Source organism: Pseudophryne corroboree, chromosome 9 (assembly GCF_028390025.1).
Source record: "Pseudophryne corroboree isolate aPseCor3 chromosome 9, aPseCor3.hap2, whole genome shotgun sequence".
Taxonomy (NCBI): Eukaryota; Metazoa; Chordata; class Amphibia; order Anura; family Myobatrachidae; genus Pseudophryne; species Pseudophryne corroboree.
Window position 1 is genome coordinate 243,361,630 of NC_086452.1, and position 27,813 is coordinate 243,389,442.

A 27,813-nucleotide genomic window follows, 5' to 3' on the forward strand; every position below is an offset into this window, starting at 1 on the left:
TGTAGTCGCTGCGGCCCGCCCCCCGCACGGTCCGGCCACGCCTGCGTTGGCCGGACCTCGCCCACGAAACGTCAGCCAAATGCCGCCGTGCCGCCTCCTCCTGCCCAGCGACCGCCTCTGCCTGTCAATCAGGCAGATGTGATCGCTGGGCAACGACAGCCATCGGCTGTCAGCCATGTGCCGGCGCGCTGCAGCCCCGGTGCATGCGCAGTTCTGACCTGATCGCTGTGCTGCGAAGAACTGCAGCGAGCGTTCAGGTCAGAATGACCTCCAGAGTAGAGCCGGTAACCCGCACCTCCTGCCAACTCGGATGGCAATAGTGTGACTGGCACACATCCTTTCATGGAATTAACTCTTTGGCCAGGTACTGCATATATCCCACTACGGTCTTGTCTCCTGTTTACATAAAAATAAATGTTGTGATACAACAAAGGTTTCTTACTCTAATAGGAACCTATTAAATATTATACTGTGATGGCCTCTTGTAAACAGAGTTACATTAATATAAATGTAATCACACATATGAATGTCACAGGTTCTTTGGCTGGTTGACTTCAAATCTACAGTTTATCTTGTCTCAGTCACCCCCATAACCTGTGAAATTTATATTTGCCCCTAAATAAAGCTACTGTATATTATGGAACCCCTATGTAAAAAGTATATGTCTGACTTGCTGTGAGCTGTGGTGACAGACAAAAAGCTTTCAGAGGACTTCAATACCTCCCTGGTGCTGAAACAGCTACTCCATAACACTTTCACTTTCAGGGCTTGATGAATTTAGTTTTAGCAATACTACAGTATTTTGGGGATGCGAGGCCCAATGGGACTGTGCTATGCTCAGGAGATACAGTATAAGCTATATGTCCCTCATTTCAGCAACGCTGAATTGGTCCATTATTAAAAGCATGCAGTGTCTACTGTTTCTGCATATTCAGCTTGATTAATAGACGCTTTGACCTTTTCACGGCTGAGGAATAAATCCCCCTTAGCTGAGGTCAGTTTGTGTTTGTCACAATCCAAAATCAGTAACATTATACTGTATGATTTATTATATTATCAGAAGACAGTATTATGAGACAATACCAACAGTTGTTTTACTTATTTTAATACAACAAACAAGATGACCCAAAAATATGTTTCTGCTGTCATTTATTTCAGTGAACCAAAAGCAATTGCAATTTATTTTCTTATAAAAACTTCAAATAAATATTTCAGCATTAACCCTCATTTCCAAAATAGCAAAAATCAGGATTCTATGTGCAGGTTTCCATGAAAAAAATATTCACTTAAAAATGACAATACATTTTTTGCTTACCTCATTATCCCAATATAAACTCTTACTACAGCATGTATAGGAATGGTAGTTACCATTTTTAAAATTAGACAACCTACAGTACCACAGTAAATGAGGGTACAATTTATTATTTGACACATGATGTGGGATAACTGGCCTTTAGACCCTTTCCCCACCCATATCTGTATAAAATGTCATTGTGTGTACTGTTCCAGTCACTATTGGGTGACCATGCACTAGATGAAGTGGCTTCCCGAAGTACAGCACCTGATACAATCAGTCTCCACTGGTTATCAGGACTGGTGGGAATAAGGTACACTCTTTTTTTTCATATACCTTCACTGTGGAGGATGAGTGGGACTCATTCTCCTCAGTTTACTGGTATTTACAGAGGAAAAGCCCAACTCATCCTTCACATGGATGGGGCTAAACATGTCTATTCTAGAATACCCATTCAAAACCAGAAAGTCCTATACAGTACCATTGGGATTCAGGTCTAGTTCAGCTGCAAGATATAATCAAAGCTCATATACCTCACCAGTTAAAATAGAACTACTGTTTTGGAAATAATGGCTCATAATCACTGTAGGTCTCTGCACCACGAATAGCAGAACTAATCCTGAGCAGCACTTGTCCTTTCCTAGTAACCCTGGCATGTGGACACCAGGGGGGAAAAATATTATGCTACGTACACTTCTACAATTGCCAACATTATCTGACAGCCCGACAGTTCTTGAATGGTGGAACCTGTAAAATGACAAGCATCAGCATGCTCATGGATGAATGCATGCAATTATAAAAGTGTATCTTTGTACGCTATAATCCTGTTTAAAGATGGATTGGTTGAAATTATGGCCGAGGAACCCCCATGCTGCATTAGTCCCCACAAAAAAAGTTTTGATTTTTGAACAGTTGTCTTATACAAAAGGAGAGATTGATTGTTTCTTTTTTTGGTGGGGGCCCAAACCAACCAGTCATTTCAGTCACAGTCGTGTGGCAGACCCTGTCGCTGAAATGATGGGTTCGTTAAAGTGTGCATGTCCTGTTTATACAACATAAGGGTGAGTGGGAGGGCCCAAGGACAATTCCATCTTGCACTTTTTTTCTCTTTAATTTTTCTTTGCATCATGTGCTGTTTGGGGACTATTTTTTTTAAGTGCCATCCTGCCTGACACTGCAGTGCCACTCCAAGATGGGCCAGGTGTTTGTGTCGGCCACTTGTGTCGCTTAGCTTAGTCACACAGCGACCTTGGTGCGCCTCTTTTTAAGTTTGCATCATGTGCTGTTTGGGGACTATTTTTTTGAAGTGCCATCCTGCCTGGCACTGCAGTGCCACTCCTAGATGGGCCAGGTATTTGTGTCGGCCACTTGGGTCACTTAGCTTAGTCACACAGCTACCTCAATGCACCTCTTTTTTTCTTTGCATCATGTGCTGTTTGGGGACAATTTTTTTGAAGTGCCATCCTGCCTGACACTGCAGTGCCACTCCTAGATGGGCCAGGTGTTTGTGTCGGCCACTTGTGTCGCTTAGCTTAGTCACACAGCGACCTTGGTGCGTCTCTGTTTTTCTTTGCATCATGTGCTGTTTAGGTACTATTTTTTTGAAGTGCCATCCTGCCTGACACTGCAGTGCTACTCCTAGATGGGCCAGGTGTTTGTGTCGGCCACTTGTGTCGCTTAGCTTAGCCATCCAGCGACCTCGGTGCAAATTTTAGGACTAAAAATAATATTGTGAGGTGTGAGGTGTTCAGAATAGACTGGAAATGAGTGGAAATTATGGTTATTGAGGTTAATAATACTATGGGATCAAAATGACCCCCAAATTCTATGATTTAAGCTGTTTTTTAGGGTTTTTTTTTTAAAAAAAACACCCGAATCCAAAACACACCCGAATCCGACAAAAAATTTCCGGTGAGGTTTTGCCAAAACTCGTTCGAATCCAAAACACGGCCGCGGAACCGAATCCAAAACCAAAACACAAAACCCGAAAAATGTCTGGTGCACATCACTAGTTATTTTGTTTCTGTGCAGGGTAAATACTGGCTGCTTTAATTTTACACTGCAATTTAAATTGCAGATTGAACACACCACACCCAAATCTAATTCTCTATGCACATGTTATATCTGCCTCCCCTGCAGTGCACATGGTTTTGCCCAACTGCTAAAAAATTTCCTGCTGCGATCAACTCAGAATTACACCCCATATGCATGCTCAGAACAGCCGATTTTTAGCCTGATTGCTACGCTGCTAAAAACTGCAGCGAGCGATCAACTCGGAATGAGGGCCAATGTGTATATTATGCACTATGTGAATAAAATATTGAATATATCTATTGTGGCTTTTCTGTGCGAATGCGTTTGCTTCTGAATATACTCTTGCCATGCGTTAATACGCAAGGTCTGGGTATGTAGCATGCGTGTATGCGCACGCACGGCGGCAATGCGCACAAACAGAGGCCACTATGTTTGGAGTTTGCACGTGACTCTCCAATGGTCAATCAGTATCACTTGTGTTTAAACTGTTGGGCTGAGTACCCAGATGTTTCCTGTCTGAGCATGCAGGGCCCCAGCTGCTGAACAACACTGGGTCCTAATGGCTCTCTCTGCAGCTGCAGCATGTGGGGGGAGCAAGGGTGGGGGAGGCACTAAGATGTTCTATTGTTTTTGTGTGGAATGTAGTATAGTGTAGTGGTAAAGTGCAGCATGTAGGGGGATGTAGTGTAGCATATAGGGGAGTGTTGTATAGTGATGTAGTGTTGCATATAGGGTATGTAATGTAGTGTTCTGCAGCGCATATAGGCCCTCATTCCGAGTTGTTCACTCGCTAGCTGCTTATAGCAGGCGTGCAAACGCTAAGCCGCCGCCCTCTAGGAGTGTATCTTAGCTTAGCAGAAGTGCAAACAAAAGGATCGCAGCGCTGCTACAAAAAAAGATTGTGCAGTTTCAGAGTAGTTCGAGACTTACTCCTAGCTTGCGATCACTTCAGTCTGTATAGTTCCTGTTTTGACGTCACAAACACGCCCTGCGTTCGGCCAGCCACTCCCCCATTTCTCTAATGTCCTAGAGGATACTGGGGACTCCGTAAGGACCCTGGGGAATAGATGGGCTCCGCAGGAGATAGGGCACTTTAAGAAAGCTTTGGATTCTGGGTGTACACTGGCTCCTCCCTCTATGCCCCTCCTCCAGACCTGTGCCCAGAGGGAAATGGGTGCACTGCAGGGAGCTCCCCTGAGTTCTCTGCCTAGAAAGCATTTTTGTTTGGATTTTTTCTGTATTTTTACAGGGAGCACTGCTGGCAACAGGCTCCCTGCATCGAGGGACTGAGGAGAGAGGGGCAGACCTACTTAAATGATAGGCTCTGCTTCCTCGGCTACTGGACACCATTAGCTCCAGAGGGAGTGAACACAGGTTCGTCCTGGGCGTTCACTCCCAGAGCCGCGCCGCCATTCTCCTCACAGAGCCAGAAGAAACGAAGTCAGAAGACGTCTCAGGCGGCAGAAGCCTTCAGAGCTTCACTGAGATAACGCACAGCACTGCAGCTGTGCATCATTGCTCCACACACCTCACACACTCCGGTCACTGTAAGGGTGCAGGGCGCAGGGGGGGCGCCCTGGGCAGCAATATAAACACCTCTCTTATGGCAAAAGACTATATACATGTACAGGTGGGCACTGTACATGTATATGAAAGAGCCCCCGCCATTTTTTAATAACTTTGAGCGGGACAGAAGCCCGCCGCCGAGGGGGCGGGGCTTCTCCCTCAGCACTCACCAGCGCTATTTTCTCTCCACAGCACCGCTGAGAGGAAGCTCCCCGGACTCTCCCCTGCTTTACACATGGTGAAAGGGGGTTTTGAAGGAGAGGGGGGGGGGCACATATTTGGCGTTTAATTACTACTGCAGCGCTACTGGGAAGAGGCATTCTGTGTTTCTTTCCAGGGGTATAGCGCTGGGGTGTGTGCTGGCATACTCTCTCTCTCTGTCTCTCCAAAGGGCCTGAAAGGGGATACTGTCTTCAGAAAAGAGTTTCCCTGTGTGGGTGAAGTGTGTCGGTACGCGTGTGTCAACATGTTTGACGAGGAAGGCTCGCTTAATGTGGAGGGGGAGTGCTTGAATGTCAGGTCGCCATCGGCAATGCCGACACCGGACTGGGTGGAAATGCTGAATGTCTTAAATGCAAATGTAAATCTACTGCATAAAAGGTTAGACAAGGCTGAAGCTAGGGATCAGTCAGGTAGCCAGACCATTCCTGTCCCTGTGGTGCCAGGTCCTTCGGCGTATCAGAAGCGCACCATATCCCAGATCGATGACACAGATACCGACTCTAGTGTCGACTATGAAGATGCAAAATTACAGCCGAGGGTGGCAAAAGGTATTCCGTACGTGATTATTGCCATTAAAGAGGTTTTGCATATTACTGAGGAACCCCCTGTCCCTGACACGAGGGTACACATGTATAAAGGGAAAAAGCCTGAGGTCACTTTTCCGTCCTCATTTGAGCTAAGCGAATTGTGCGAAAAGGCTTGGGAATCTCCAGATAGGAGACTGCACGTTCCCAAAAGGATTCTTATGGCGTACCCCTTTCCACAAACGGATAGGATATGATGGGAATCTTCGCCTAAAGTAGACAAGGCGCTGACACGTTTATCCAGGTGGCACTGCCTTCTCAGGATACAGCTTCCCTCAAGGATCCTGCTGATCGCAAACAGGAAATTACCATGAAGCACATTTACACACATTCAGGTACTATTGTTAGACCGGCTATGGCATCGGCCTCGGTTTGTAGTGCTGTCGTGGCATGGGCAGATTCCTTATCTACGGAAATTGACACCTTAGATAGGGATGCCATTTTAATGACCATAGAGCATATCAGAGATGCTACCTTGTATATGAGAGATGCTCAAAGGGACATTTGTTTATTAAGCTCCAGAATAAAAACGCTATGTCTATTTCTGCTAGGCGGCTCTTGTGGACCCGACAGTGGATGGGAGACGCCGATTCCAAGCGGCATATGGAGTCCTTGCCTTACAAGGGGGAGGAGTTGTTTGGAGACGGCCTCTCGGATCTTGTCTCTACTGCTATGGCCGGTAAATCGAATTTCTTACCTTATGTCCCCCCCGCAGCATACTAAAAAGGCACCTCATTATCAAATGCAGTCCTTTCTTTCCAATAAGAGCAAGAAGGTACGGGGAACATCCTTTGTTGCCAGAGGTAAAGGCAAGGGAAAAAAGCTGCACACAGCTAGTTCCCAGGAGCAGAAGTCCTCCCCTACATCTGCATATTCCACCGCATGACGCTGGGCCTTCCCGGGAGGAGGCAGATCTAGTGGGGGCACGTCTTCGGTTTTTCAGCCATGCCTGGGTTCACTCGCAGGTGGATCCCTGGGCATTAGAGATTGTTTCTCAGGGATACAGACTAGAATTCGAAGACTTGCCTCCTCGCCGGTTTTTCAAATCGGCTCTGCCGGCTTCCCCGTCAGAGAGGGAGCTAGTGTTAGCCGCAATTCAAAAATTGTATATTCAACAGGTGATAGTCACAGTACCTCATCTCCAGCAAGGAGAGGGATATTATTCAACCCTGTTTGTGGTCCCAAAACCGGATGGTTCGGTCAGACCCATTTTAAATCTAAAATCCCTGAATCTATACTTGAAGAGGTTCAAGTTCAAAATGGAATCACTCAGGGCGGTCATCGCCAGCCTGGAGGGGGGGGGATTGGATGGTGTCCCTGGACATAAAGGATGCATACCTTCATGTTCCGATATTCCCCCCTCACCAGGCGTTCCTGAGATTTGCAGTACAGGACTGTCACTACCAATTTCAGACGTTGCCGTTTGGGCTTTCCACGGCCCCGAGAATTTTCACCAAGGTAATGGCGGAAATGATGGTGCTCCTGCGCAAGCAGGGTGTCACAATTAACCCACACTTGGACGATCTCCTCATAAAGGCGAGATCTCGGGAGAAGTTGCTGGACAGCGTGTCTCTGTCCATGAAGACGTTGCAGTTGCACGGCTGGATTCTAAATATACCGAAGTCCCAGCTAGTCCCTGCAACGCGTCTGACGTTTTTGTGCCTGATTCTAGACACAGACCAGAAAAAGGTTTTTCTTCCGATGGAAAAGGTTCAGGAGCTCATAGCCCTGGTCAGGAACCTATTAAAGCCAAAAAAAGGTTTCAGTGCATCATTGCACACGGGTTCTGGGGAAGATGGTGGCTTCATATGAGGCCATCCTCTTCGGCAGGTTCCATGCGAGGACTTTTCAATGGGACCTCTTGGACAAATGGTCCGGGTCCCATTTACAAATGCATCAAAGGATCACCTTGTCTCCCAGGACCAGGGTATCTCTTCTGTGGTGGCTGCACAGTGCTCACCTACTAGAGGGTCGCAGGTTCAGCATTCAGGACTGGGTCCTGGTGACCACGGACGCAAGCCTCCGAGGCTGGGGAGCAGTCACCTTGGGAAGAAATTTCCAAGGTCTCTGGTCAAATCTAGAGACTTGTCTCCACATCAACGTCCTGGAGTTGAGGGCCATATACAACGCCCTACGTCAGGCGGAGGAATTGCTTCAGGAAAAAACAGTTCTGATTCAGTAAGACAATGTCACGGCAGTGGCTCATATAAACCGCCAAGGCGGGACAAGGAGCAGAGTGGCCATGGCAGAAGCGACCAGGATTCTACGTTGGGCGGAAGGCCATGTAAGCGCACTATCAGCAGTGTTCATCCCGGGGGTGGACAACTGGGAGGCGGACTTCCTCAGCAGGCACGACCTGCATCCGGGAGAGTGGGGACTTCATCAAGAAGTCTTCGCACAGATCACGGGTAGGTGGGGACTGCCTCAAATAGACATGATGGCATCCCGTCTCAACAAAAAGCTAAAGCGGTATTGCACCAGGTCAAGGGACCCTCAGGCGGTAGCGGTAGACGCTCTGGTGACACCTTGGGTGTTCAGATCGGTCTATGTGTTTTCTCCTCTTCCTCTCATACGCAAGGTGTTGAGAATAATAAGAATATGCAGGGTCAGAACAATTCTCATTGTTCCAGATTGGCCACGGAGGACTTGGTATCCGGAGCTGCAAGAGTTGCTCACAGAAGATCCATGGCCTCTTCCTCTAAGGCAGGACCTACTGCAGCAGGGGCCTTGTCTGTTCCAAGACTTACTGCGGCTGTGTTTGACGGCATGGCGGTTGAACGCCGGATCCTAGCGGAAAAAGGGATTCCGGAGGAGGTCATTCCTACCCTGATCAAGGCTAGGAAAGACGTGACGTTGAAACATTATCACCGTATATGGTGAAAATATGTTTCTTGGTGTGAGGCCAGAGCTGCTCCTACGGAGGAGTTCCATTTGTGCCGTCTACTTCACTTCCTTCAAACAGGAGTGAATTTGGGCCTATAATTAGGGTCCATAAAGGTCCAAATTTCGGCCATATCCATTTACTTTCAAAAAGAACTGGCCTCTTCCTGAAGTACAGACTTTTGTAAAGGGGGTGCTGCATATTCAGCCTTCTTTTGTACCTTCGGTGGCGCCTTGGGATCTTAACGTGGTATTACGTTTCCTCAAGTCACCTTGGTTTGAACCACTCAAAACAGTGGAGTTGAAATACCTCACGTGGAAAGTGGTCATGTTGTTGGCATTAGCTTCGGCAAGACGTGTTTCCGAATTGGCGGCTTTATCACATAAAAGCCCATACTTGGTTTTTCACGTGGATAGGGCAGAGTTGAGGAATCGTCCTCAATTTCTGCCAAAAGTGGTCTCATCTTTTCATGTGAACCAACCTACTGTCGTGCCTGTGGCTACACGGGACTTGATGATTCCGAGTCCCTGGATGTAGTCAGGGCTTTGAAGATTTATGTGACCAGAACGGCTAGGATCAGGAAGACTGAAGCTCTGTTTGTTCTGTATGCGGCCAACAAGGTTGGTGCTCCTGCTTCAAAGCAGATTATTGCTCGCTGGATCTGTAACACGATTCAGCAGGCGCATTCTACGGCAGGATTGCCATTGCCTAAATCGGTTAAGGCCCATTCCACTAGGAATGTGGGCTCTTCTTGGGCGGCTGCCCGAGGGGTCTCGGCATTACAGTTGTGCCAAGCAGCTACTTGGTCAGGGTCAAACACCTTTGCAAAGTTCTATAAGTTTGATACCCTGGCTGAGGAGGACCTCCTGTTTGCTCAATCGGTGCTGCAGAGTCATCCGCACTCTCCCGCCCGTTTGGGAGCTTTGGTATAATCCCCATGGTCCTTACGGAGTACCCAGCATCCTTTAGGACGTTAGAGAAAATAAGATTTTACTTACCGGTAAATCTATTTCTCGTAGTCCGTAGAGGATGCTGGGCGCCCGTCCCAAGTGCGGACTTCTTCTGCAAGACTTGTATATAGTTATTGCTTACATAAGGGTTATGTTATAGTTTTATCGGTTAAACCGAGGCTATGTGTTGTTCATACTGTTAACTGGGTAGTTTATCACAAGTTATACGGTGTGATTGGTGTGGCTGGTATGAATCTTGCCCTGGGATTCCCAAAAATCCTTTCCTCGTACTGTCCATCTCCTCTGGGCACAGATTCCCTAACTGAGGTCTGGAGGAGGGGCATAGAGGGAGGAGCCAGTGCACTCCCAGAATCCAAAGCTTTCTAAAAGTGCCCTATCTCCTGCGGAGCCCGTCTATTCCCCATGGTCCTTACGGGGTCCCCAGCATCCTCTACGGACTACGAGAAATAGATTTACCAGAAAGTAAAATCTTATTTTTCCCAGCCACTCCTGCATTTTATTCTGGTACGCCTGCGTTTTTACACACACTCCCCGAAAACGGTCAGTTACCACCCAGAAACACCCACTTCCTGTCAATCACTGAACGATCAGCAGTGCGACTGAAAAGCATTGCTAGAGCTTGTGTAAAACTTCATTGGCTTTTGTGAAAGTACGACATGCGTGCGCAGTGCACCACATACGCATGCGCAGAACTGCCGATTTTTAGCCTGATCGCTGCACTGCCAACAACGGCAGCTAGCGATCAACTCAGAATGACCCCCATAGGCATGTCGTTTAGTGATGTAGTGATATAGTGCAGCATGTTTGGGTATGTAGTGAAGTGATGTTTTTTTCAGCGTATAGAGGGGATGTAGTATAATAATGTAGTGCAGCAAAAAGGAGATGTAGTTAACTGGGGTCTATTCATGAAGCAGTAAAAAGAGTGGAGAAGTGAGCCAGTGGAGAAGTTGTCCATAGCAACCAATCAGATTTTATAGTATGCAAATTATAAATGTTACACCAGTGCTGATTGTGCAACTTCTCCACTATCTTACTTCATACTTTTCACTGCTTTATGAATAGACTTCTAATTGTGCAGCATGTAGGGGTATGTAGTGTAATGATGTACTGCAATGATGTAGTGCAAAGTATGGGGAAACACAGGAGGGCATGTAGTGGTACACGCTGTCTTGTGGCCATGTGACAGAGAGGTTTAGGGCATTTGAGGCACACATGATAATATCGTCCAATAATATCCTCTTATTTATATATATATATATATATATATATATATATATACATATATATATCACAAATAGTAGTTGTATCTAGCGCTATACCTACAATTAGAATAGAAATGATAAATGTACAAATGTCCTTATTTAATGTCCTTCGTGATTCAAAAGTGCGTAAACACGTCGCAACAAACAGTCATCCATACACCCCCTGTAATGTGGGTGGCTGCTTATCTCCCGAAAGTCGGATGTTTCCACCGATTATAAAATAATCTGTAAAAGATAATGAGAAAAGCGCCCTCTGGTGTAGTATCTCATGATTTTTAGTACAAAGGTCCACCACCAATATGACACATTCTATAGAAAGGACAAATACCGTAAGTGGTGGTCCAAAACCACTTGATAGATCACATCTGTTGATTCAGTGATATGGCAGTCAGCTAAGTAACACTCGATTGTAACCTCCAATAATAATTCTCACCACAAGATTCATATGGATAGAAGGAAATGGAATACCTTTTGCATATGATCCGGCTGATATCGGGCGGGTCATTGTATAGTGTGTACGCTTGATACAGGATGATGCACAATCCAATGGTTCGTATCCTGCATCGCACATCGGACCTGCATGTAGGTATGATGTGCGATATTGCTTACGAGGGCCATACTGCTGAATACAGCATTGCACTGCTACTCCTCCCCATTGCAGCTGATATTGGCAAGTGTGTATGCCGCGGCCCCATCGCAGATGATGTTGCATCGTGCGAAAATCGATCTGATGTGTACACAGCCTTACAGTACTTATGGCTATTGCTGTTGCGATTTTGTTGGGTTGTTACCATATGTCCATTGTCTGTGTATAGTACCAAGAGATCATCTTCACTCTTTTTTATATATTTTTTTACTTGTTAATGTATTGTGTTTTTTGTTTGTTTTTTAAGCATTATTCATATGGATTAATGCCTTTTGATAAAATCCTAAATTGCGTCAAGGAGCCAAAAGGAATTTCATACTGAACTTCTTTGGCTTTTCATCTGGATGCTGTTAAATGCTGCTTGCATCTGCTGCAGGAAAACTGCAGAGGACTGGCCCTGATGCTTTGATTACTACTCGAATTGATTGCCATCATTTCATCTGAGACACTGTCAAGTAGAGATGTGCGGCGGGCACTTTTCGTGTTTTGGTTTTGGTTCTGGTTCCATGCTCATGTTTTCAATCTGGATTGGTTTTGCCAAAACCACCCTGTCGTGTTTTGGTTTTGGATCTGGATGATTTAAAAAAAAAAAACTAAAAACAGCTAAAATCAAAGAATTTGAGGGCAATTTTGATCCTACGCTATTATTAACCACAATAACATTCATTTCCACTCATTTCCAGTCTATTTCAAACACCTCACAATATTGTTTTTAGACCAAAAGGCTGCACCAAGGTGGCTGTATGACTAAGGTAAGCGACACAAGTGTGCGGCACAAACACCTGGCCCATCTAGTAGTGGCACTGCAGTGGCAGACAGGATGGCACTTAAAAAAAACAAGGCCCCAAACAGCACATCATGCAAAGAAGTAAAAGAGGTGCAATGAGGTAGCTGTATGACTAAGCTAGGCGACACAAGTGTGCAGCACAAATACCTGGCCCATCTAGGGTTGGCACTGCAGTCCCACTGCACTAATGGCAGATACCGGACGCATGTTGAACACCAACATAGCTGTCAAGGCATCAGTTATCCGCTTTGCAACAGGATGACTGCTATCATATTTCATCTTCCTCACAAAGGACTGTTGGACAGTCATATGCTTAGTTGAAGTAGTACAAGTGGTCTTCCGATTTCCCCTCTGGAATGATGATCGACTCCCAGGAGCAACAACAGCAGCAGCAGCAGTCGGAGGAAGTGGTTCTTGATCTTTCCCTATTTTATCCTCCAAATTTTCCACTGGACATATATGGCAGTATCACTGGACTAGATTTATACAGCAGTACCACTGGATTTATACGGCAGTACCACTGGATTTATACAGCAGTACCACTGGACATATACGGCTCTATTACTGAAATTATATGGCAGTACCACTAGACATACATGGCAGTATCACTGGACTGGATTTATACGGCAGTACCACTGGATTTATACGGCAGTACCACTGGACATATACGGCAGTATCACTGGACTGGATTCTACAGCAGTACCACTGGACATATATGGCACTATCACTGGAATTATATGGCAGTATCACTGGACATATATGGCAGTATCACTGGACTGGATTTATACGCCAGTACTACTGGATTTATACGGCAGTACCACTGGACATATACGTCAGTATCACTGGATTTATATGGCATTACCACTGGACATATATGGCAGTATCACTGGAGTAAAATGGCAGTATCACTGGACTGGATTTATACGCCAGTAACACTGGATTTATACGGCAGTATCACTAGACTTATATGGCAGTATCACTGGACTTATATGGCAGTACCACTGGACTTATACGGCAGCACAGGGACACCACCACTGGACTGATGCAGGACAACACAGTACCACTGCAATGGACTGGACTTATACAGCAGCACTGGACATATGGCAGCAGAGGGCACCACCACTGTGATTGGACTGATGCAGCACAAGGCACTACCACTGGACTAATGCAGGACAACACAGCACCACTGCACTGGACTTATAAAGCTACACTAGACATATGGCAGCAGAAGACACCACCACTGTGACTGGACTGATGCAGCATAAGACACTTCACTGGATTGAGCAGCACAAGACAGCACTGGAATCACCACCCCATGTTTCCTCCCGCACAGACACTGAGGATGGAGACACGTCCTCTTGCTACAGTCTCCAAAGCCGGAGTGAAAATGGCGGTGACGCACGGATCCTTATATGGAATCCAAAACCCACGAGAATCCAACAGCGTGATGATCATGTTTTGCCTCGTTCTGGTTTCCTAGTCAGGCGGGAAAACCCAAGCTCGGGTAGTGAAGTTTGGGGGTTTTTGGTTCTCAGTGAACCGAACCCGCTCATCTCTACCATCAACAGATTCACATTACAAGCTGCATTTCAGCAGCACACCCATACTCACACATACTGGAGATTAAGCCCATTTGGTGGAATTAACAGTGTTAGCCATTCACAGGTACTGTATGTCTCAGATTCTTTCTCTGGACCAGTATCACCTCCCCAAGCAAACTCAGAGTCAGTAGCAGTTTTGCTAAAATGGCAAAAACTGCTACTAATGAATTTGCATGCTGCGGGCCGCCCAGCACAGGGCAAGGTCGCCCAGCATGTGTAGCACCACCCAGCGATGTGGTCACAATTCAATTGCAATCGCATTATGGAAAGCAGCAAATAGAGGTCAACCCCTGTATACACAGCCATGCTGCATATACAGGCTTATCGCCGCCATGTTTCCCGTCACAGGAAACGCAGGTGACATCATTCGGCCACCATGAAAATGGCCATGACACACCTTTGTTTTCTGTACCACTCCTCTCCAATGCCGTGTCACCACCCACCGCATACCAATCACTATACAATCATATCCTTTTGGGAAGCGATTGCATAGTGGAAGCCTGCACACACACACAATGCAAACACTGCGCATGTGCAGACAGCCAGTAACTGTCCTACTGCAATTTTATGAAAACTACAATAAACTCTGAATAACCCCCATTTGACTACTATGTACATCAGCTGGAACCTACAGTAATTAGGATTTGGAAATAAATACTGAGATGACTACGCCCACAAGAAAATTAGAGGTTCTTAAACGCAGTCCTCAAGGCATCTCAACAGTTTATGTTTAAAGTTTCTCCTCAGGTGACTTAATTAGCACCTCAGTCAATTTGTTTTAACCATCTGTCCTGAGCCATAGACATACTTAAAACCTGGATGGCTTGAGGAATGCATTTGAGAATCTCTGGATTAGACAGCAATCCCTCAGTTGTCAGCTGCTGTACTGACACAGGTTAACAACTGAATATAAGCACACCAATTTGTCTTTGGTATTTTGTTTTGAAGCTTGTCTACAAACTAAAAAAATACATTTCACCAAGAAAAATAATATATTTGTTTCTCAAAGTTATCAAGTCACAGTTATCAAACAAAGTTAAGTTATTCAGCCTAATCGTATCATGGTTTTTGAAGCACTGTTTTTAGACATATTATAAATAATACACAAAAGGCAGGATTCTATTGAAGAAACTGAGCAAAAACAACAAATCATAATTTTTGAAGAAAATAAATCATGGTCATTCATTGTTATTTGTTATGCTTAAGTTCATTCTTTATATAATTATTAACAGTGCAAGATGCCAGGCCATTTTAATTTTTAATTTCTAACTAACTTGTAAATACATAGAGATGCATTTAGTATCTCATTGTCCTGTCATCATTGACATTGTAGTATTATTTCATTTATTTTGATGTTCATACTAAAGAACTAACACAATAATATCAGGAGTAAAGGCCAGTACTCACGGCCCGATTTGGGAGAGATGTGTGCTGAGCGAAGCGCTCAGCTCACATCTCTCCGGCCGCTCAGCACAGCGCGATGTGTGCTGAGCGTGCGGGGGGAGACGGGGGGGGGGGGGGGCACTCATTTCACCCAGCGGGTGAAGTGAGCGACCTGCTAGATTGGCCTGCGCATCGCTATCGCTGTGAGGGGTACACACGGAGTGATCACTGCTTAAAATCTAAGCAATCTAGTCAGATTGCTTAGATTTTAAGCAGCGATCGCTCCGTGAGTACCCCCCTTAAGTGAGACCAACATTTAAAAAGATAATCATTCTCAAAAATTAGGAGGGTATCTCTACTGTACCTGTTCTTAACAGATAGAATAATGTAAGCTATGACAAAGAACAATTACTTTCTTTATGATTGTCATTGTTTTTCGGAGTGTTTACCTTTTTGTCCTTTTTCTGCAAAGCTGATATATCCTCAAATAAAAGGAAGAACACAGCAATACAAGATACAGTAGTGTAGTAGAGTACGTTATTAAAAAACCTAATATAACTCATATGGACAGACAGCGTAAAAATGGGATATGTGAATGATCAATCCTTAACTTTCCCACCATGCTTGATATGATGTACTAAAAAAATGCTTCCTAAAGCAAATAACATGCCTTTAAAATAATTGAACAATTAATAGACCAATCTTCAGGTAAAAAGGTATTGTGGATAACCACTATGTTTCCTGGCGCTAGTACTGTACATCCTTTTTTAACATCTAAAAATAGAAACACCATAGCCGCAAGTAATTTTACGTCTGTTTAGGACCCAGAAAATAACAAAAACATACAACCATAATAATCACTACAATATGTGCCCTTTTTTTGCTAAAATAATATCTAAAATAAAAAACCTTTATGCTTCTGCTTTCGATAATAAACAAACAGGAGGCTAATAATATATTTAAAAGTACTACTCTTTATTGTCCCACAGGTAAACTACAAAAACATATAATGACACAAATCACAAATATGCCAACGTAAAAATTTATATAGAATTATACCACTCTATTTAGAATATCCACACTCCGCATGAGATAGCTTGTTAAGTTGCAACACTGTTGGTTTGTTCAATATTTTAAACTCTGTAGCTTATATATTGCCAATACTCAATTAGTAACAAGTAGCAGCAGTCAGTTAGCAAGCAGCTCGGTAAAAATTACAATTACACTGGCGTCCCAGTTTTATATATTATACCTTGTTGCGGACTTCCCCTTTAATCTCCAGCAGATATATGAACAGTAGGCAATAACGTTTTGCTCATATATAGCTTTATATCATAATTACCGGAATAATAAGGATACTTGACTCATGATAGCCACGCAAGTTGGATTATACCAACTATTTCTTGGGTATTGTGGGCAACAGCCAGGAGATGTAGGTTTCCAATAAGTTACCGCTGCTTATTGTTTCTGCGATGCCAGGTGCTTCAGAACAATGGAGCTGATGATTGCTCTGCCTCTCAATATGTGGACAGTGTAACAGCAGCGGGGGTATGAGGTTAACGCATTTTGTCATGTACAATCCCGGGACTTTGTCAAGACTGATGATCAGATGTCTGATACTCTCATTTATTACCCCAGTCATAATTAGTTAATTCATTTAGACTGGATTGTATCTTTACAATGAGCATTTAGTCTCTTTTCTGTTCACGCTATATCCAGGGTTTACATTCTTACATAATGATACAGTACATGCAAGCATATATACTGTACAAATATAAATATCTATATTCTGTATTACAACATACTTCACAAAAATATATGATAAAAATACATAGTAAAAATCCTTATAATACTAAGCAAGCCTCCTGGTTGTATTTGTATTGAGATAATAATAATAATAATAATAATAATAATACATACACTTTACTGGTAGTATAATATATTTAGTTATACTTAGCCCAAAGTTCCACAGGTACTACAGGAACTTACCTATCCCAAGGAGTGTTGTGTTTTGTTCACTGTATATCCTGTGCTACCATTTGATGTACCCATATGGTACTACTTGTTTTACATTAATAGATTGTATGCTTATGCGAGAGGGCAATTAGGTTGAGCGTGGAAGTGGGATATACACTTTCTTGTTGTCAATATAACAAGAGAAATAGTATATGTATATACATTCAACACAAATACACACAGTATACTTTCTAAACTTAACTTCTCCAAAGGATGCAAGATTCCAATTCATTTCTCACATATCATAATTTGTTTCTCCAAGTTTATCCCCCTCTATACCAGTCCATTAATATAACCCCAAAGGCTGGGCAGTGGGCAACCTCCCCCTATACTCTTGACCTGTGTCCACCGTACACATACAGCGACAGATGTCTCTCGTGGTATACAATGGATACAGGACTCAGTTAAAGGTTGTTTCACAACACAGCCATCTTGCATTATTGTGGTTTAAATCGTTATTACTATCCCATAATGAACCATAATTATACCGGTATTTATGTATACATATGTGTATATAAACATACACTTACATATACAACCCCCTAGTTGCCCCCCAACAACTAAAAGCTATTCAAGTGTTTTCCTTGATTGACAAAAATCCCTTTTTCTTTTGTTTTCAAAGATTGTATAAGCTAAGGCTTCATTCAGACCATTCGGACTGAGAGTATTAAGTTTAAAGATCCAGTCTGATTCAACTAGACATAATTGCCAAAATCTATCCCCCTCTTCTTCTTTGTGCTTCTATATTGTTCAACAGCTACAGCAGAAAGGCCTTTGGGGTCACTATTATCATATTGAAAAAAATGTTGTGAATCACTGTGTGTAAGCAGTTTGCTGATATTTCACCTAAGTTTTCTGAATCTGCATTTAATCGACCTAGTAGTCCTCCCTGCAGGTAACAAGGGCACTGCAAAACATAGACACAGTTTGTTGATTCACAATTAACTGTTTAATTTGGAAGCTATCTTAGTTAGCATGAGAGGTAACAATCTGTGCTCTGTTTTGCATATGTTTGCATGTTAAGCAAATTGATTTATTACACCGATAGTTCCCTACTGGTTTTGACTGTGACCATTAATTAGCGAGGGGCTCGTCCTCATATCTTAGGTTGCTCGGTGCAAGAAGATTCCTTGGATTGGTATTCTTTCTAAAAGTAATAATAGGCTTATCATCTATACAGTTTACTAGTATAGGATCTTGTTTCAAGATGGGAAAGTTGTTATATATAATCTTTTTAATTATTCCTGATGTTGTACTAAATTTAGACATAAACGTTGTAGTTTCTTATGTCATTTACTCTTTGTTTTACTACTGTAGTTCTTTTATCTATTGCTCTATAGCTCTTTTTATCATAATAATTGGGTTTCTTATTTTTAGGTTTATTCAGAAGAAGATCACATCTATTTATTGTTTTGGCAAATCATGTAGCACTCTCTAAAAGATTATGTGGGCATCTTCTTCTTTGGAAGTGACTTAACATTACTTCCATTTGATGAAAAAAAAACATTATCCTTGGCACAATTTCGCCTAAGCCTCAGGGTTTGATTTTTAGTAATGTTTTTATATCCGTGATCTATAAGACCACTGGAATAATGTAAATATTTTTTTGCTCCTACCAGGCTTATCATCTTGTACTGAGAATTCTATATCCAGAAAATCAATCATATTGTAACTAAATGTTTGGGTGAATAATAAGTTAAATGTGCTAGAATTTAAATAATTAACAAATTCAAGTGCTTGTGAGTAACCCAGTTCCAAATTATAAACAAATCATCTGTAAAATAGCCATAGAGAACCAGGTTCTCTATGTATGGGTCGCTCCATCTTTAGCTGTCAAATTTCCAGATGAGTAGTTTCACAGTATCGTTAAAAACTAGAGATGTGCGCCTAGCCATTTTTGGGGTTTTGTTTTTGTTTATTTCTAATTTTTTGGTTTTGGATTGATTTTACAAAAACCACCCTTGTAATCATACAAACAGCTAAAATCACAGAATTTGGGGGTGCTTTTGTTCCTACAGTATTATTGACCTCAATAACTTTAGTTTCCCTTAATTTCCAGTCTATTTTGAACACCTCACAGCTCACAATATTGTTTTTATCCAGTTTAGGCCAAAAGGTAGCACTTTGGTGGCACAAGCACCTGGCACATCTAGGAGTGATACTACAGATGCAGACAGGATGGCAGTTTCATAAACTATGGCCAAAAATGCTCCAAAGAGCACATAACGCAAAGAAATAAGGTGCAAGTGCAAGATGACACAAATTGGAGACATGAAACAAGTTATCAAAAACAAGAATGTAGTATTTTTGATTGACCAAAAAAATAACACAACTGGGCCAAAAAAAGATCACCCCTAGGCCTAGATGGATGCAGCAGCAGGGACCATGGACATAACTTGGAGACATGGAACAAGTTATTAAAAACAAGAATGTAGAATTTTTGATTGACCAAAAAAAGAACAACTCTGGACCAAAAAAAGAACACCCCTAGGCCTAGATAAATGCTGTGGCAGGGACCATGGATATATATTGGATACATGGAGCAAGTTATTAAAAACAAGAATGTAGTATTTTCATTGACCAAAAAGAGAACATCCCTGGACAAAAAAACAGAACACCCCTAGGCCTAGATGGATGCAGCGGCAGGGACCGTGGACATAAATCGGAGAAATGGAACAAGTTATTCAAAAAATAAACACAAACACCTGGGACATCTAAGAGGGGCACTGCAGTGGCAGACAGGATGGCAGTTTTGTTGTCTCATATGTCCTAGAGGATGCTGGGGTCCACTTCATGACCATGGGTATAGACGGGATCCGCAGGAGACATGGGCACTCTAAAGACTCTTCATTCGGTGTGAACTGGCTCCTCCCTCTATGCCCCTCCTCCAGACCTCAGTTGTAGAAATGTGCCCAGGTCAACTGGATGCACTCTTAGGAGCTCTACTGAGTTTCTCTGAAAAGACTTAAGTTAGGTTTTTATTTTCAGGGAGATCTGCTGGCATCAGACTCCCTGCTTCGTGGGACTGAGGGGGAAGAAGTAGGAACCAACTTCCTAAAGAGTTTCATGGCTCTGCTTCTGGCTGACAGGACACCATTAGCTGAACTGAATGCTAGCCGTGCCTAGATGCTCACTCCCACAGCACGCCGTAACCCCCCTCACAGAGCCAGAAGTCAGAAGACAGATGAGTGTTAGAAGACAGATCTTCAATCAAGAAAGTGACAGCTAAAGGTACCGCGCGGCTGGCGGGAGTGCAGCACGCCATGTTGCTCACACATACACAGGCACTGCAGGGTGCAGGGCGCGGGGGGGGGGCGCCCTGGGCAGCATGAAACCTATGGAAACTGGCATAAATAAGGGGCATAAGTTGCTGAGGCACAGTCCTACCCCCTGCCAGTATAAAAAATTACCTCATAATAGCTGAGGAGAAACACACCATTGAAGAGTGGAGCTTTCTCCTCAGTCAGCCAGCACACTGCTCAGCGCCAACTTCTCTCTATCCTCAGGCTGCAGAGACAACGCTGGTCTGCCTCCACTACTGACAGGGGGGGGCCACAGTGAATTTGGTGCTATATAATTGTGTGATTAACATTATAAAAGCACTGAATGTCAGTGGGCATTTTGTGTTCACAGACATTGTGTTACTGGTGCTGGGTTGTGAACTGGCAAATCCCATCTGTGTCCCTCTGACAGATTTTACTGTGGGTCTGTCCCCTATAAATCCCGGAGTGTCTATAGTGTGGTTCTGCACGTGTGTGACATGTCTGTGGCAGGGAAGTCTGTGGAGACATGTTAGGGACACAGAGGTGTAATATGACACCAAGAGCCTGGCTGGGTGAAAGGTTACATGATAGTGTGAATCATATCAGTAAGAGGTTGGACTGAATCTCATACAGAAAATGAAAATAATTTGTTGAAGATGTGATTTTTAATAGTTCTGCCTTTCATCCACAGGGACCTTTCTGAGTCACATACAAATTTGCACAAGTAGTACAAACTGATACCGACACAGACTCTGATTCCTGTGTCGACACTAGTGATTCCAGGGGAATAGGTCCTAATTTAGCAAAAAAAGCAATCAAAACATGTTTTAGCTATAAAGGAGATGTTAGAAGTTACGAAGCCCCCTCTTTTACCACAAGGAGAGGGCGTACTTTAGTGAAGAAGTAATGTAATTTCTCTAACGTCCTTGAGGATGCTGGGACTCCGTAAGGACCATGGGGAATAGATGGGCTCCGCAGGAGATAGGGCACTTTAAGAAAGCTTTGGACTCTGGGTGTGCACTGGCTCCTCCCTCTATGCCCCTCCTCCAGACCTCAGTTTTACACTGTGCCCAGAGCAAGATGGGTGCACTGCAGAGAGCTCTCCAGAGTTCCCTGCCTAGAAGCATTTTTGTTTGGATTTTTTTTTCTACCTTTTGCTACTTTTTCACAGGGAGCACTGCTGGCAACAGGCTCCCTGCATCTAGGGACTGAGGAGAGAGGAGCAGACCTTCTTGTCAAAGATAGGCTCTGCTTCCTCGGCTACTGGACAACATTAGCTCCAGAGGGGGTGAACGCAGGTTCTTACTGGGCGTCCACCCCCGGAGCCGCGCCGCCGTTCTCCTCACAGAGCTAGAAGTACAGAAGACAGAAGTCGTCGGGCGGCAGAAGCCTTCAGCTTCACTGAGGTAAAGCACAGCACTGCAGCTGTGAGTCATTGCTCCCATACACCTCACATACTCCGGTCACTGTAAGGGTGCAGGGCGCAGGGGGGGGGGGGGGCGCCCTGGGCAGCAATATAAACCTCTGCATGGCAAAAAGACTATATACATGTACAGGTGGGCTCTGAACATGTATATAAAAGAGCCCCCGCCATATTTTACTAAGTTTGAGCGGGGGCGGGGCTTCTCCCTCAGCACTCGCCAGCGCCATTTTCTCTCCACAGCACTGCTGAGAGGAAGCTCCCTGGACTCTCCCCTGCTTACACACGGTGAAAGGGTGCTTAAAAGAGAGGGGGGGCACATAATTGGCGGTTTACATATTATACAGCAAGGCTGGGGAAAAACATTTTGTGTTGGTCTCCAGGGTTATTGCGCTGGGGTGTGTGCTGGCATACTCTCTCTCTGTCTCTCCAAAAGGCCTTGACAGGGATACTGTCTTCAGGAAAGGGGTTCCCTGTGTGTGTGTGTGTGTGAAGTGTGTCGGTACGCGTGTGTTGACATGTTTGACGAGGAAGGCTCGCTTAATGTAGAGGGGGAGTGCTTGAATGTCAGGTCGCCGTCGGCAACGCCGACACCGGAATGGGTGGATATGCTGAATGTCTTGAATGCAAATGTCAATCTATTGCATAAAAGATTAGACAAGGCAGAAGCTAGGGATCAGTCAGGTAGCCAGTCCATGCCTGTCCCTGGGGCGCCAGGTCCTTCGGGGTCTCAGAAGCGCACCATATCCCAGATCTATGACACAGATACCGACACAGATACTGACTCTAGTGTCGACTATGAAGAATCAAAATTACAGCCGAAGGTGGCTAAGGGTATACGGTACATGATTATTGCCATTAAAGAGGTTTTGCATATTACTGAGGAACCCCCTGTCCCTGACACGAGGGTACACATGTATAAAGGGAAAAAGCCTGAAGTCACTTTTCCATCCTCATTTGAATTAAGTGACTTGTGCGAAAAGGCTTGGGAATCTCCGGATAGGAGACCACAAGTTCCCAAAAGGATTCTCATGGCGTATCCTTTTCCACAAACTGATAGGATACGCTGGGAATCTTCGCCAAGTTGACAAGGCGCTGACAAGTTTGTCCAAAAAGGTGGCACTGCCTTCTCAGGATACGGCTTCCCTCAAGGAACCTGCTGATCGCAGGCAGGAAATTACCTTAAAGCACATTTACAATCATTCCGGTACTATTGCCCGACCACTATGGCGTCGGCCTGGGTTTGTAGTGCGGTTGTGGCATGGGCAGATTCCTTATCTACGGAAATTGACACCTTAGATAGGGACGCCATTCAAATGACCATAGAGCATATCAGAGATGCTGCCTTGTATATGAGGGATGCTCAGAGAGACATTTGTTTATTTAGCTCCAGAATAAATGCTATGTCTATTTCTGCTAGGCGGCTCTTGTGGACCCGACAGTGGATGGGAGATGCCAATTCAAAGCGGCATATGGAGTCCTTGCCTTACAAAGGGGTGGAGTTGTTTGGAGACGGCCTCTCGGATCTTGTCTCTACGGCTACGGCTGGTAAGTCAAATTTCTTACCTTATGTCCCCCCGCAGCATACAAAAAAGGCACCTCATTATCAAATGCAGTCCCTTCGTTCCAATAAAAACAAGAAGGTCCGTGGATCATCCTTTGTTGCCAGAGGGAAAGGCAGGGGAAAAAAGCTGCACACAGCTAGTTCCCAAGAGCTGGGGCTTTCCGAGGGGAGTCAGATCTGGTGGGGGCTTGTCTTCGGTTTTTCAGCCACGTCTGGGTTCACTCGCAGGTGGATCCCTGGGCATTAGAGATTGTTTCTCAGGGATACAGGCTGGAATTCGAAGACTTGCCTCCTCGCCGATTTTTCAAATCGGCTCTGCCGGCTTCCCCGTCAGAGAGGGAGCTAGTGTTGGCAGCAATCCAAAAATTGTATATTCAACAGGTGATTGTCACAGTTCCTCATCTCCAGCAAGGAGAGGGATATTACTCAACCCTGTTTGTGGTCCCGAAACCGGACGGTTCGGTCAGACCCATATTAAACCTGAAATCTCTGAACCTGTACTTGAAGAGATTCAAGTTCAAAATGATTCACTCAGGGCGGTCATCGCCAGCCTGGAGGGGGGGATTGGATGGTGTCCCTGGACATAAAGGATGCTTACCTTCATGTTCCGATATTCCCCCTGCATCAGGCGTTCCTGAGATTTGCAGTGCAGGACTGTCACTACCAATTTCAGACATTGCCGTTTGGGCTTTCCACAGCCCGGAGAATTTTCACCAAGGTAATGGCGGAAATGATGGTGCTCCTGCGCAGGCAGTGGGTCACAATTATCCCATACTTGGACGATCTCCTCATAAAGGCGAGATCTCGGGAGAGGTTGCTGGACAGCGTGTCTCTGTCCATGAAGACGTTGCAGATACACGGCTGGATTCTCAATATACCGAAGTCCCAGCTAGTCCCTACAACGCGTCTGACCTTTTTGTGCCTGATTCTAGACACAGACCAGAAAAAGGTTTTTCTTCCGATCGAAAAGGTTCAGGAGCTCATAGCCATGGTCAGGAACCTGTTAATACCAAAAAAGGTTTCAGTGCATCATTGCACGCGGGTCCTGGGGAAGATGGCGGCTTCCTACGAGGCCATCCCTTTCGGCAGGTTCCATGCAAGGACTTTTCAATGGGACCTCTTGGACAAGTGGTCCGGGTCCCATTTACAAATGCATCAAAGGATCACCCTGTCTCCCAGGACCAGGGTATCTCTCCTGTGGTGGCTGAACAGTGCTCACCTACTAGAAGGTCGCAGGTTCGGCATTCAGGACTGGGTCCTAGTGACCACGGACGCAAGCCTACGAGGCTGGGGAGCAGTGACACTGGGAAGAAATTTCCAAGGTCTCTGGTCAAGCCTAGAGTCTTGTCTCCACATCAACGTCCTGGAGTTGAGGGCCATATACAACGCCCTGCATCAAGCGGAGGAATTGCTTCGGAGAAAACCGGTTCTGATTCAGTCAGACAATGTCACGGCAGTGGCTCATATAAACCGCCAAGGCGGAACAAGGAGCAGAATGGCCATGGCAGAAGCAACCAGGATTCTACGCTGGGCGGAAGGCCATGTAAGCGTGCTGTCAGCGGTGTTCATCCCGGGGGTGGACAACTGGGAGGCGGACTTCCTCAGCAGGCATGACCTGCATCCGGGAGAGTGGGGACTTTATCAAGAAATCTTCGCACAGATCACGGATCAATGGGGACTGCCTCAAATTGACATGATGGCATCCCGTCTCAACAAAAAGCTAAAGCAGTATTGCGCCAGGTCAAGGGACCCTCAGGCGGTAGCGGTAGACGCTCTAGTGACACCTTGGGTGTTCAGATCGGTCTATGTGTTTCCTCCGCTTCCTCTCATACCCAAGGTGTTGAGAATAATACGAAGAAGCAGGGTCAGTACAATACTCATTGTTACGGATTGGCCACGGAGGACTTGGTATCCGGAGCTGCAAGAGTTGCTCACAGGGGATCCGTGGCCTCGTCCTCTAAGGCAGGACCTGCTGTGGCAGGGGCCCTGTCTGTTCCAAGACTTACCGCGACTGTGTTTGACGGCATGGCGGTTGAACGCCGGATCCTAGCGGAAAAAGGGATTCTGGAGGAAGTCATTCCTACCCTGATCAAGGCTAGGAAAGACGTGACGTTAAAACATTATCACCGTATATGGCTGAAATATGTTTCTTGGTGTGAGGCCAGAGCTGCTCCTACAGAGGAGTTCCATTTGGGCCGTCTACATCACTTCCTTCAAACAGGAGTGACTTTGGGCCTAAACTTAGGGTCCATAAAGGTCCAGATTTCTGCCTTATCCATTTTCTTTCAAAGAGAATTGGCCTCTATTCCTGAAGTACAGACCTTTTTGAAGGGAGTGCTGCATATTCAGCCTCCCTTTGTGCCTCCGGTGGCGCCTTGGGATCTTAACGTGGTATTACGTTTCCTCAAGTCACCTTGGTTTGAACCACTCAAAACTGTGGAGTTGAATTACCGCACGTGGAAAGTGGTCATGTTATTGGCGTTGGCTTCGGCAAGACGTGTTTCCGAATTGGCGGCTTTATCACATAAAAGCCCATACTTGGTATTTCACGTGGATAGGGCAGAGTTGAGGACTCGCCCTCACTTTCTGCCAAAAGTGGTCTCATCTTTTCATGTGAACCAACCTATTGTCGTGCCTGTGGCTACACGGAACTTGGAGGATTCCGAGTCCCTGGATGTAGTCAGGGCTTTGAAGATTTATGTGACCAGAACGGCTAGAATTAGGAAGACTGAAGCTTTCTTCGTTCTGTATGCGGCCAACAAGGTTGGCGCTCCTGCTTCAAAGCAGACTATTGCTCGCTGGATCTGTAACACGATTCAGCAGGCGCATTCTACGGCAGGATTGCCGTTACCGAAATAGGTTAAGGCCCACTCCACTAGGAAAGTGGGCTCTTCTTGGGCGGCTGCCCGAGGGGTCTCGGCATTACAGTTGTGCAGAGCAGCTACTTGGTCGGGGACAAACACCTTTGCAAAGTTCTATAAGTTTGATACCCTGGCTGAGGAGGACCTCCTGTTTGCTCAATCGGTGCTGCAGAGTCATCCGCACTCTCCTGCCCGTTTGGGAGCTTTGGTATAATCCCCATGGTCCTTACGGAGTCCCAGCATCCTCATGGACGTTAGAGAAAATAAGATTTTACTTACCGGTAAATCTATTTCTCGTAGTCCGTAGAGGATGCTGGGCGCCCGTCCCATATGGACTTCTTCTGCAAGACTTGTATATAGTTATTGCTTACATAAGAGTTATGTTATAGTTTTTCGGTGGAACCGTGGCTATATTGTTGTTCATACTGTTAACTGGGTAAGTTTATCACAAGTTATACGGTGTGATTGGTGTGGCTGGTATGGATCTCGCCCTTAGATTTACAAAAATTCTTCCTCGTAATGTCCATCTCCTCTGGGCACAGTTTCCCTAACTGAGGTCTGGAGGAGGGGCATAGAGGGAGGAGCCAGTGCACACCCAGAGTCCAAAGCTTTCTTAAAGTGCCCTATCTCCTGCGGAGCCCATCTATTCCCCATGGTCCTTACGGAGTCCCAGCATCCTCTACGGACTATGAGAAGTAGATTTACTGGTAAGTAAAATCTTATTTTTCCCTCCACCTCAGGTCTGATTTAACCTGAAAAGAAATTTCAGATTCCCAAAAGGAATTCAGGCAGCTTACCTTTTTCCAAAAAAGGTGGGAGCCACCCCGCATTTTAGACAGGGCCCTGTCATAAAAGAGAAAAGCTGTTTCTCCCTGCGCCTGGAATGGCTTCACTTAAGGAGCAGACAGAACGCAAGTGAGTGAGATAATTTATTGATGTGGCATATGGGACACTACTCAGGCCTACCATTGTCTGTGAGTGGGTGAGAAGTGCTATTGAAAAGTGGTCAGAAAACTTGTCATTAGACATGGACACAATAGATGGAGATGAGCTGCTGCGTACGTACTAGAATTCATGAAATATATTGGTTTCTTGGGATCAAGAACCGCTACCCATGGCAGTATCGGCTCAGAGGGCGTTGTGGATTTGCCAGTGGAATGCTGATGTAGATTCCAAAATAAAATATGGAGGCTCTCCCGTATAAAGGTGAGGCCTTGTTTGGTGATGAGCTGGATGCGTTAGTCTCAGCGGCTACCGCAGGTAAGTTGACATTCTTGCCTTATGCTCCTGCACCGGCGAAAAAGACACATCACTCTCACATACAGTCCTTTCAGCCCAACAAATACAAAAAGGCCAAAGGTCTCCCCTTTTTTTTTTGCAGGTAGGGGAAGGAGAAAAGGAAAGAAATCTGGAGCGTCTCCCGGATCGCAGGAGCAGAATTTCACCCCTGCTTCTGCC